Below are 13,207 nucleotides of genomic sequence, written 5' to 3'. Positions count from 1 at the left end.
TAAGAAACGCAGAGCACTGCCAGAAAAAAAAGAAAGAAACAGACTTTTCTTAATTCTGTTTCTTCCTACTTTAGTCACTCAGACTATTTCCATTATATTCCTCCAACACTTAAGCTGTCATCTCTAGTGGAATTTCCCCACCCACCCCAATCATTTGAAAAACCTCTGGAAAAAAACCAAAAGTATAATCAACTTTGCCAAATGACATTCAGATTTTGTCCCCACCCTAATATTTGGCTATTCATCCTTATTTCTCGATCTCTTTCCATTCTTACTCCCTTTCCTTCTTCCCCCAACTACAAATATATCCCAGCAATTATTTCCTTTCTTCCCCACTCCCTACTCCTGAGATTTTCAACACTAAGTTTCTTCATTCCCCTCGTCCCACCTTCAATTCTCTCAATACAAAAAGTCAAGAAAGGTACAAAATCGTAAGTCTTCAAGATGCAGAATTTAATACGCTGAAGACTTCTTGTAGAGAAATTTTTCCAAGAAAAACAAAAACAGGATTCTCCATCACCTACTTTTCAGACAGCCCTCCAGGAGCCCTCCCGTCAGCTGTTTTATATGGTTTCTTCTAGATTAACTAAGGTCAAACAGAGGTGACGGTGAGTCTGAGGCTGTGTGTGCCAGTATATTGTCTGAATCCATAACAACTGCCTTAAAAAGGACATCTAAATACCCACTGACCAAAGCAATGTGCAAATCATGCTAGACTTGCTTTTTCTGCAGAGATATTCCTGAAATCCGCATTACCCGCAGGACTATCAACTCACAGAGAGGAGAGAGGAGGCCATGTTCCCTAATTTGCCTTAACTGCGTTCAGAACTCTTTTACCAAGTTTTAGTAATAATAGGGTGAGCCTACAAGGTGCTCTGCTAGTACTATGGAGATGAGACAAAGCAGAGGGGAGAGAGGTAGAAGGAAAGAAGGAAAGTAACAAGACAACATCCTTGTCCTTGAGGAGCTGAGAGTCCAGACTGCTCATTCACACAACCCCGTGGAAAGTTAACATTCATAATGTGCTCACATTTCAAGATAACAGTTGAAGAAATGCCGTTAAGACTTGTGTGAGAAATTGCCAAAGGAATTATACAGCTAAGAACTACAGGAATTCAGCAAAATAAGGCAAATATAATTCCAGAGTAGAAGAAATCTGGCATAGGAGATGATAACTAACAGTTTGGCAAAACCACTAAAAAGTTTGAAGACATTTATTGTTTTAACATGGCAGAAAAGAAACACTTCAGAGACACTTATGCTTAGTGTAAAACATACATCTTTCAGCTTCACTCCTTTCAGGTTCACATCAAATAATCCTAAAGGAGCGGCAATCCAGCCATCTCATAATGGTTTCTAAACTTCTCCAAATCACTTGGGGCAAATTAATTTAAGTACACAGGTGTGTTTGTGTAGTCTCAATGTTTCACTTTTTTTCAGACTCAAAGTTATATGAGATGGATTAAATAAATTCTCTGGGGCAATGCTTCCTAATTTATCCTAGAGGATAATACTTCACAAATTTTCACCAGTAAAATAGGCAGAATGGGATAGTTAAAAGTATACTGGGCTAGGTGGAACCAGTTCTGATTCCAGCTCTGAAAGTCATGGGAATTAAGAGCAAGTCATTTAACTTCATTTTACTAAATTTTCTCATCTATAAAATAAAGACAGGGAGGATTCATTACCTCTTAAAGTACCTCATAGTTCTAAAGTTCTACATTCTAAAGAAACTACTTGGCATGGCACAACCAAACATATAGTATGAGCCCTACTTTGTGAAATGTATACAAATGTGCATTTACTGAAGTATTTAAACCACTGAACGTACGGTTATAAATAATAAAAACAATATAATATTAAGTGATTATGTCTGAAAATAGGAATGAGGCTGGCTTTTATTATTTGTTTCTCTGTATTCCAAGTTCTATTCAACAAACACATACATTTATCATGAAAAAGATTCAATCCCTTGAATCCAAGCTTGACATTTGGAATCAGAGCTCTTCAGCCTCTACGAAATACACTGGAAATCAGAGTTCTCTTGGAAACATGACAGCTCCGTCTTGGATTAGGGGGGAAGTAGAGGGGGAAAGCCCCTCAACTTTGTTTTTCCACAACTACTTTTCTCATCTAGTCTGAATCCCCTCCTCTGTCCCTACCCTTCCCCATAAAAATCTCTTGGGAGTGACTGAACGCGAGTAACCTAAAACTGGAATTTCTGAAGTGCGTGGTTTTCCCAAAGCACTGTATTTTCATCTCCCTACTTCCACACACACACCCAGAATTGGATTTCATACTTATTTTGCAACAAAACCTCACAGCAGTACTTAAACGTCCTTAAAAAAAAAAAAAGAAAAGAAAAAAAAAGGCATGGGCAGCCTATATTGGAAAAAAAAAAAAAAAGAATGATTTGGCACCTGTGGAGGTGATGTCATTACCAGCCATGGCTCTGAACTGTCTCTGGAATGCAGCTTAGGCCACCCAATGCTATTTAACATAAAACACAGTCTTTCCTGGCCCAAGAAGCCTCACAGTCACACTTGACTGTACCCCGCTTAGGAATCCAGCATTTACAACTTTTTAGCTTTAAACATTTCGTAGAGCACAGCAGATACAATCAGCACCATCCTTGAAGGTCAAACTTGAGCAGCTCTAAACCGTTCTTTAACATCCAGCAGGCCTGAGAAGGACTAATTCTGCACGCCTGTCTATAGGCAATCCCTGACTCATGATCGGCCAGATTTTGAGTCACTGCCTTGGAGGGAAAAAAAAACCATACATGCACGCCAACCCAAGATGAAGTGAGGACTTGGTTGGGGACAGAGTGAGCACACTGGGGGAATGAGATGAGGATGACAAAAGTGAAGCTGGAGATGAGAGCCTCAATCCTTATTCTGTAAAATGAAGCTAAGAAAAATCTAATTCCTGGCTATCTGTACAGATAAGATAATATAGAATGACGGTTTCTGACATAAAGTAAACTCTAAGTAAATGTTAGCTATTATTATTTTTCCCCCGCAGAAACAGTCATTAAAGGGAATATTAACTCCCCAAGCCTGCTTAAGAAGGTCCAATTAATCTATAACACACCTGACAGTACTTGAAAACTTAACTGCAAATTTTAACACTTCTAAGGAAAACACACATAAGGAGTTTCAACTAAAACACATTTGCTCCCCAGAAGAATGAGTGAGGGATGACCCTTTCTGCCCTCCTTCATTCATACTAGACAGCCCGATGAAGAATCCTGACCCCACCACTGCTCCAGCCAGGGGCCCACCAGAGATCGGGTACCTGACCAGGGGTTGGCATGGCAACTCTTGGAAACTGGGAATAAAGATCCGCGGGAAACTGGGCCTCTGCCCAAACCACCTAACTCCCCACTCCACAGTGCCCTGATCCCTTTTTTAAGAGCCACGGAACTGTGGCCACCTGCTTCCCACTGCCAACGCCTGACCAACATGGTCCAATACGAAGGGAAACGAAACTCTCCACCTCCCAGAGTTCAGTCTAGAAAGCCACACAAGGCCTTACAATTTACTGTCAAGATTTTACTACTCACAGCAATGGGAGATGGACCAGGAACATCCAGATGTGTTTGTCTGCTTCACGTTTCTAAAGGCAAAGCCAAGATCACACTGGGATGCTAATGCTAATGTTTTTTTAAAAATCATCAAGACAGCAGAAGGAGAAAGAAGCCGGAACTTATATCTCACGATTCCCACAACTGTCTGCTTGATCTTTTACTGAGTTTTGTCCCCTCACAACCCTCTAAAAATTAATTTTCAATTTTCTACGGCTGATTACGTGTTATGTGGTCACCGTAACTCTAAGTTGCAGAAAGCTCTCTCCCTATGACCCAGAGCACATCAAAAGCCCCCTCTCCTCACCCCGCAGCTTTTCCAGAATTACAGGATCTTGGCGATGACCCACACGCCGACTTTTTTCCAATCTATTTCCCTCAGTCTGACAGGGAAGCTCCACAGACCCAGTGCTGAGCCAGAAGGTCAACCGATACCTGGGTCATACTCTTCTCTACCACCCGACCACGTGTAGCCTCTACTAGGGGAGAGGGGGGCTGAATCCCAAACCTGGAATGCATTCCAAATCGAAATCGTTTTTATTACCCATACTCCTACCTACTCCTTTCTCTAAGGCACAGAGCAGAAGAGCAGAGGGGGGGTGTGTGTGTGTGTGTGTGTGTGTGTGTGTGTGTGTGTGCGCGTGCGCATGGGTGTGCGCACACGCGTACACGTTGGTTCCTACTTTAAAAGTGAACCCCATGATCCTGCCCTCCGCACCCTCAGTTACCCATTCCCACGCTTCCCAAACACTAGCTTTCAATTTTTTTGTGACCCAGAGTAAAACATTCACATCCCAACCCAGTTCACAAATACACAGTAAAACACACCCAGTTTTAATGGAAACAGTTTTCAAATGGTCGCTCTGACCAGGCCTAAGCCTAGGCAGTCTGTGCCAAATCCAGCCCCAGCCCCTCTCCGCAGTGAGCCTTCTCCCTGCCAGCGGGCTGCCTCAGCGGAAAAGGGGGCACCTCTTTCCTTCCACTCCCCTTTCTTTCTTCTCCCAAGGGGAAGATTCCTGCAGTGGCAGAGCTCCGCTCCAGCCAGGGAGGTGGATCCAAGGTACGATAACTGCTGATGGAAAACTTCTCCCAAAGGGGAAGCCTTCTTTTTTCACTTCAGGTAAAATTCTGTGTAGGCTAGATAAGGCCCCAACTCTCATGTTGTTTATTCATTTTCTAAATGCCAGCCATGACCTTCTAAAATGATTTCTTGGAAAATCCTGCCCCAGACCTATATATGATTCTACCATTATCTCATTTTCGTTCGTCCCAACCTCTGATCCCCTTCCGCCCTGCTTCTTGAACCACCACCCCCAACTACTTTGGCCCTGAGCAGCCTGTGCCTCCACCACCTTCCCGCTGCCCTGTCTTCACTACCCTCCTTCCGCAGCTTGGATTCCACGGGCCACCACTAGACCCTCAGCTCCCAGCCCTGCTGTCCTCCAGCACATCTGTGTGCTCTGTGGCTCCACCTAACTCTGGCCCTACTTCAGCCTTGCACCCATGCCGCCAAACAAAAAACATGTGATGATGATAACTTTTCTCCATTCAAATTCACGGCCACGAACTTTAACAGGACTCTTAGAGATCTCCAGATATATTCTACGACAGTTTCCTAGTCAACCCACACCGCCACTCACCTGGACATAGATTTCACACTTACACATAAAGCCAAAAACATGACAGACAAAAAATATATGACACTGGATATTGGATCTTCCTATGATCTCAGCCACAATCTTACTACAGCTGTCCTCCAATAAGAAAAACCAGAGACTGTTCAACAAAGTCAATGTTATAAGAAATAAAAAAGTTACTAGCCATTCTTTTTCTTAAAAAATCTGCCCAGTACAAGGCTGACTTCCAATTTTAACAAGTTTAAGGGCATTTAACCATTAGAGAAGAAAAGAATAAGTCTTGGTTTTCTCTTATCTTACAAAAATGTTTGGTAATATTCTCTCCTCAATTCTCTTACCAAAGCAGTCCATGTACAACTCTGCCCTGCCTCTCTAATCACTGTCAGGCATAACAGTTCATTGTCCAAATATAATTTGTTCAGCCATGCAAACACCTGTGCAATCAGGCATGTTCAATTTGCAAGGGACAAGTCCAACGGCGTGGCCACAGTGATAAGCACTGGTGCCTGGCTAGTGGGCCTTTTGCTGAAAGAAACAGCTTTTCCCATAATTATCTCTATTTTGAATCAAAATGTCTAATAAATGTTTTTATGTAATTCAACAGAAAGACAAAACAGGTGCATTACAGAGTTGCTGTTTATTCTAACCCAGGCCACTAACAGTGGCACTCAGGCACATAATAAACCCCAGAGTAAAATAAAGCTGTGTCTCTTGAAATTCAAGGGCCAGGAGAAGCGAAAGCTAAGGAAGCAAATTTGCCCAAGGAAGCAATAAAAGGTCAAGACCAGAACTCAATGTGCTGTAAGAGAGCTGCCACAGGGAAATCACTGCAGGGTTTCAAGGGTTATTTCTATCACTTTAAAACTCAGTTCCTGCAACTTCCTTGGTGGCACAGTGGATAAGAATCTGCCTGCCAATGCAGGGGACACAGGTTCGATCCGTGCTCCGGGAAGATCCCACGTGCCGCGGAGCAACTAAGCCCGTGCGCCACAACTACTGAGCCTGCACTCTAGAGCCCACGAGCCACAACTACTGAACCCGTGTGCCGTAACTACTGAAACCCACGCACCTAGAGCCCGTGATCCACGCCAAGAGAAGCCACTGCAATAAGAAGCCCGTGCACTGTAACGAAGAGTAGCCCTTGCTCACCGCAACTAGAGAAAGCCCGCACACAGCAATGAAGACCCAACGCAGCCAATATCTATCTATCTATCTATCTATCTATCTACCTACCTACCTATTTCAGTTCTTGCTGGAGGGGGGCCGTACACGACCTGACTACTCAGTTGAGAAATCTAGACTGAAATCACATATGCCAGAAAATAGGCAGATTTGAGAACATGCAAAGGCTATATGCCCTTCAGAGCAAGAGGGTAATTTAGCTTAGAGGAACTTCAGGTCAAAGACATGAACACCACTTAGACCTGCAGATATGGCCGAGGCCACGGGCTAGCCTTCCCGCCTCAGTCACCCAGACTGCTAACGTTTAAAAAAAAAAAAACAAACAATGTGCACAGCACAAGCAACACCAATAAGGTCATGTTAACATAACAATTCCCACCCTTCACTTACTTAGGCTCCTTTCCCAGCCCGAGTTTCCAAAGCTCTACCAACTGTCTTCTGTTACTGAGTTTTAAGATTCCTAAGGTGTTTCTTCCTCCTCCCTCCCCCTCCTCCTCCATTCATCCACTCCATGGGTAGGGAATGGCCACTATATACCGAGCACTGTGCTGGGACACATAACCTAGTAAGGGCCGCAGGAGAGGAAGCCAATGATTACAATTCACTCTGAGAAATACCTGCTTAAAGCAACCTGCAAAAAAGCAGACGAGCAGAGAATGATGGTAAAATCCATCTCTGAAGGATGAAGATGCAAAGAAAGGAGGTACAGCATCCCAAGTACTTGCAAAGACATCAAGATACGGTACAGGTTGCTCCTTGCAACTTGTTACATTTAATCAAAATCACAAAGGTTAGGCCCAAGAATTCACAAGACAAAATGCAAAAGTCAGTCAATTTCCCTACCAATATGACAGCTATGCGATAGCTATTGGACCTAGTGATTTCTTCTTTTTCAGATTATCTGAAAATTCCATTCATCCATTCTATTTGTTTTCAGTTTACAAAAGCTAGTCAACAGTTGGCACTGTAGGTATGTGTGGGCCTATGAAGATCACTCACAATTGTAACCTCTGAACTCAATATAACGGTGAGAGGCACACTACGATCTTCAACCCAGTCAAAACTTTGGTGGGTATTCCTTCCATTCTTTTGCTTTTCTCCCACCCCAAGCTAAGGTATTTCATGTACCATTCTTAATAGGTAGTCAACTAATCCTGGCTAAGATAATGGCAGATATTAGTTGACGGTGTGACCTCGTCTAGGTCAGCATAGGGGATGAAGATAAGGAGCACCTAGAAGACAGAATCCAGCGCAAGGTCAACTTGTGTCATTTGGCTTAGGGCTAGGTGAGCAGACAGATGGATAGCCTCTTCCGCCAACTCTAGAAAAGAGAATAAAAACTGGCCAAATTAACAGAGTTGTTTTTTTATTTAAAAAAAAATCTCACAGGACTTCCCTGGGTGCACAGTGGTTAAGAAGCCACCTGCCAAGGCAGGGAACGCGGTTCGAGCCCTGGTCCGGGAAGATCCCACATGCCGCGGAGCAACTAAGCCCAGGCGCCACAGCTACTGAGCCTGCACTCTAGACCCCGCGAGCCACAACTACTGAAACTCGTGCTCTGCAACAAGAGAAGCTACCGCAATAAGAAGCCCATGCACAGCAAAGAAGACCCAACACAGCCAAAAATAAATAAATTAATTAAATAAATTTAAAAAAATAAATCTCACAGAAACAGTTTCTAATAAGATTTGGTCTGTGCCCTATGTTACCTAGGTCAGGGTATTTCAACCTCTGCACTCTTGACATTTTGGCCAGATAATTCTTCGTTGTCTGAAAAGCTGTCCTGTGCATCATAGGATGTTTAGCAGCATTCCTGGCCTCTACACAGAGATGCTAGTAGTGCATCCTCAAGTCATGGCAATCAAAAATGTCTCCAGGGCTACCCTGGTAGCACAGTGGTTGGGAGTCCGCCTGCCGATGCAGGGGACGTGGGTTCGGGCCCAGTCCGGGAGGATCCCACATGCCGCAGAGCGGCTGGGCCCACGAGCCATGGCCGCTGGGCCTGCGCATCCGGAGCCTGTGCTCCGCAATGGGAGAGGCCACAGCAGTGAGGCCCATGTACCTCAAAAAAAAAAAAAAATGTCTCCAGACATTGCCAAATGTTCCCTACAGAACAAAAATCACCTACCCATCCCCATCCCAGATGAGAATCACTGTGCTAGATTATTTACTAAATAAAGAAGACACTGATGTTCATGAACAGGGCAAAATATTAAAAGGGTGATGCCTTAATCAGCTATTGCAGTTTAACGAAAAGCTAATAGAGATCCCCAACAGAAGAGGGAGGTCAAAATTAAGGCCAAAAAAGTAAAGTCTGGAGCATTTAGGCAACAATAAGTATACAGATGCTCAGGTCTGGTGAAAGCTGCAACTGAAAAAGAGCTTAGTGAAAACATCAAAACTAAATCAAAACAAGTCTATCTTTATTCCACATATCCAAGCCCATTCTACCAAAAAAAAAATCTTTAAGAGATTTTAATTCTACAAAGTGATCATCTGAAATAGTAACTATTCTGATACAATTAGTAACGCACAGACCAGACTCCAAATCCTGGCCCCTTTCAACCATTTTCTAGTTACCTGACACTTACCCTAAGCTTTTTCCCTCTCCAGAGAAGTAAACGACGTGGCCAATATAAGGACATGAGCATGGTGCCCGGCACACTGTCAGTACCGTCAAGTGGTAATTGCCAGTAGTTTCACATATGTTTCATAAACATACTTCTAATACAAAATGGAACACGCCGCCCAAGTGAACTAAGAAAACACACGCCTAATAAGTTAACTTTAAAAATCCATTCCTGTAAAAACAACACACGCCTTAGATGCCAAGATTTACCTGCATTTTTTTTTTTTTTTTTTTTGCGGTTCGTGGGCCTCTCACTGCCGCGGCCTCTCCCGCCGCGGAGCACAGGCTCCGGACGCACAGGCCCAGCGGCCATGGCCCACGGGCCCAGCCGCTCCGCGGCACACGGGATCCTCCCGGACCGGGGCACGAACCCGCGCCCCCTGCATCGGCAGGCGGACTCCCAACCACTGCGCCACCAGGGAAGCCCTACCTGCACTTTTTAAGGCAGGAGAAAAACAGATTACCCTCCAAGCCCATGGCTACAGTAAAAGCAAAGTATAAATGCTGCCCTTTTTAAAGTACTACACTATGCACCACTTGGGCTACCTCCAAATATATTTCCCCAGGTTTTTATCCAAGTCAACCAAAACACCACTTTAAGCAGTTGAGTTTTAAAATTCACTATATAAAATTTCTATAAAGCCCAACAATCAAGTAGGAAAGAAGAGCATTTTCTCACACATACCCAGAACCAGTTTGCAGTTGCTGTTTTTGCCTCACAGAAGTTGTTTTCCAGCCACAAGCTACTACAAATTGTTCAGACCTTTTGGCAGCAACACAGGAAACTGCCCTTTTCACCCGTTCTCCCACAAAAATGTAGTCAATTTCTAGGCAGGCCCATCTCTCAAGGCTACTTGCTTTAAACGGAGCCAAATACACACCGTTTTTCATTTAGCCATATGAAATGGCCCCAAATATCTTGCACTTTTGTGAAGAAAGCTGAAAGTCACCAGAAGACCTGTGGGCAAAGCTCTGTATTAAGTCAGCTCATGAACTGCTAACCCCACACTTTACGCAGCATTTGAAATTTACAGGGCATTTGGCATCACAGCTGTTTCTGTTTTATCCAAATCGTCCGGGATGCAATAGGCAACATGTGAAGCCATTTCCTGAGCTTAATTGGCCTTGGCTTCTCACTATTCTCAACTTGTCATGTTTCAAATAAGTAGTCAAAGTAGGTACATCTGCCTTTTGATTAAAAAAAAACCTCATATCTTCTCTTTGAATCTAGGATTTTTCTACAGTCTTAAGGATCACATAAAGCCACAAAGATGAAGTTTGTCTCAGCTTAATATTCAGGCATACAAAATCAATCTATATTTTTCTTCTTCAATTATTTCAGCGGAGGTGAGGGCAGGAGGTGGTAAATTACTCAACAGCTGTAACATATTTAACTTCTAAAAATAAAGGCAAAATTGCCTTTTGAATGCAAAATAAAAGAAGAACCTTTGAAAACCAGGAATTCCTTTGTATCCCATTTGGCTTAAAATTTCACAGATCATTTATAAATAAACAAATCCAAAATAAACAAACTGACCCAAATGGCAAAAAGGCATCTGCAGTTACTCACAAAATAAAGCTGGACGCTACTCTGCCCTGGGAGAGTCAAATGCCAAAATGCAATCTGGTGAACCCAGCTCATAATTCACAAACTGAAAAAGAAAATCAGACCAGTATTTTCCAGGGAACATTTCCTGTCTCCCCAGAATGACTTACAACCTCAAACAAGTTCCAATCATGATGCAAAGGTAACTTCTCCAAAAGGGTACAATGTCAGAAACTGTCCAGAAACCACACAGACAAAAATGATAAGCAAAGGAAACTCGATTCAATTACACACACCCATTGCTTTCATTTAATCAAAGACAACCATATTTTTCAGAGTCCAATATTAACAGTAATTTAAAATATGTTCAAGTTCAGAAGTCCTTTTCAAAGGTACACTAAATTTTTCCAGCAAATAAATCCTACAGACTATACTGGGAAGAAAACTAGAAGGCAAACCAAGGAATCCAAATTGAAAATTCAAAGGCAACATCTTACATGTCTAGTAGGTAAAGAGACCTGGCTTGCCTGAAGCTAGTAAGTACAGGAGGCACACCCTGTAGGTTATCTTTCCAATTTAAATAGATAAATTGCAGGTGTAAAACAAGCACTAATTGAGAACATGCTTTCATTCCCTACTTGCCTTAACCAGTAATAAGCCAGACCATCTTTCATCTCCTTCCACAAAACAGAATACCAAAGAGATTTTTGCACTACTGTTTATCAGCTTAACAGCATATTCAAAGTACATCTAATTGTTAACGTTTCTGAGACAGTGTCTATTGAAGGAGTAGGAAGAAATGGCCTCCTTCTTAGAGATTTCTTTACCCTGGGGGGGGTCTGAGGTAGTCAACACAAGCATAAAACAGGCTGTAAGACAATCACCAAAGAAAGAAAAAAGAATCATTCCTTGAGTTAACTGCCTACATCTTCACAAGACTTACTTTCGAATAAGTAAACAACAACAGAAGAACAGCTGCCCCAAGGTTATCCAGAGGCCTGGCATAAGAAGTCAAAGCACTCAAGTTCACTATTCAAACACATGGGTTTTCTGGCCCATGTCAGAAAAGTTCAGCCTGCGAACTGTTTAATTCAGATTTGAGCTAAACGGGCAATTAAAGAATCTCTTTACTACTGTTACATTTTTAAATTTCTCACACCACTAGAAAACTCATCCTAAAATAAAATTGGGCTCTTTTAAACAGCAAAAGAGATGAAAAATGTAGAATCGGTCACTAATTTCTGTCAGTTCTCATCCTGCTTTCACCTATATTCAATTAGTATTTGTTGTGCAGTTACTACATTAAAAAGCACAGCTAACACTGAGAGGGGTAAAGACTGCACAAGACAGAGATGTATTTACTACCAAATAGGTGATGTCTGCATCTGTTTTTTTTTTTTTAACAGTACGCGGGCCTCTCACTGTTTTGGCCTCTCCCGTTGCGGAGCACAGGCTCCGGACGCGCAGGCTCAGCGGCCATGGCTTACGGGCCCAGCCGCTCCGCGGCACGCGGGATCCTCCCGGACCGGGGCACGAACCCGCGTCCCCTGCATCGGCAGGCGGACTCTCAACCACTGCGCCACCAGGGAAGCCCTGCATCTGTCTTTACACATAGTAAGTTGAGGGTGTTTTGTGTGTTTTTGTTTTCTTAAGTATCTCTGTGTGGTTTACTTTCTATATGGCAACAGCACTGAAGACCCTTCATGTGTCTAAATAAAAAACTCTATACACATTTGGTTTCAATAAAGCCAGCAGTCTCTTGAAGATAGGTTCAGCCATGAATTGTCCACATTTGTGTGCTGGAAAGGGTGAAAAGGGCAGTTTTCTGTGTTGCTGCCAATGGGCTGAACAATTCGCAGTAGCTTGTGTTACAGAAGAAGACCTTCAAGCTGGCTCGCTATACTTGTGCAAAATAACATGCTTTTTCTCCATTTACTCTTATTTTGTTACACCTTTTCCAGTAAAACCCTTCCCTGGCATTTTATACTCATGGTTTTAAATGATCTTGCCTAGGAAAAGAGTGTTTGAAAATAACGCTTAACAGGTTAACTGAAAACCAATTTCAGCACACACCTAACATTTGAGCATTAAAAGTCTTTCTAGTCTTCTCCATCCATAATATTAATACAGTACTAACTTTGTCCAGGTATTCACTTCTGGGAAGTTCTTCCTGAATGCATCCGGCAAACATTTAGTAAGCACTCAGTAAGGAAACACACACATACACCACCAGGCTGTTTATGCACTGTGGAGAATACCAAAATGAATGAGAAAAGCTCACAGCCCTTAAGAAACTAATCTAGTAATGCAGAGAAAGAGAAAGGGCAGAACTCTGAGTCTGGAGGCGGGGGAGGTGTCAGAGAATCTGTTTTCTGTAAATTTACTGGATGGTTCTTGTGCATACTAAGGTTTAAGAACTAAGGTTTAATGTTTAAGAACTAAGATTTAAGGTTTGAGAACTGTATTCACCCCTGCCCCCAAAAGGCAATAAATTAGTAAGTCATTATTCACTTAAAAAAACAAACCAAAAAAAAGACTCAACACTAGATCACTCCAATTAGACAGTCACTATAGCTATATTTAAAATATCACTCCTTATGCTGCATAAATTAAGTACACCTAGACAT

At 42.6% G+C, this 13,207-nt stretch overlaps 1 protein-coding gene and 1 long non-coding RNA gene across 27 annotated transcripts in view; one reads left to right on the top strand and one right to left on the bottom strand.

Moving 5' to 3' along the window:
- Nucleotides 1–13,207, bottom strand: part of EPB41L2 (erythrocyte membrane protein band 4.1 like 2) — a 266,005-nt gene that overhangs the window by 207,407 nt on the left and 45,391 nt on the right. The window lies entirely within an intron of this gene.
- The window catches only part of LOC125960740 (uncharacterized), a 144,143-nt gene that overhangs the window by 91,535 nt on the left and 39,401 nt on the right, over nt 1–13,207 (top strand). The window lies entirely within an intron of this gene.

Source organism: Orcinus orca, chromosome 12 (genome assembly GCF_937001465.1).
Source record: "Orcinus orca chromosome 12, mOrcOrc1.1, whole genome shotgun sequence".
NCBI lineage: Eukaryota > Metazoa > Chordata > Mammalia > Artiodactyla > Delphinidae > Orcinus > Orcinus orca.
This window is presented reverse-complemented; position numbering and strand designations above follow the sequence as displayed.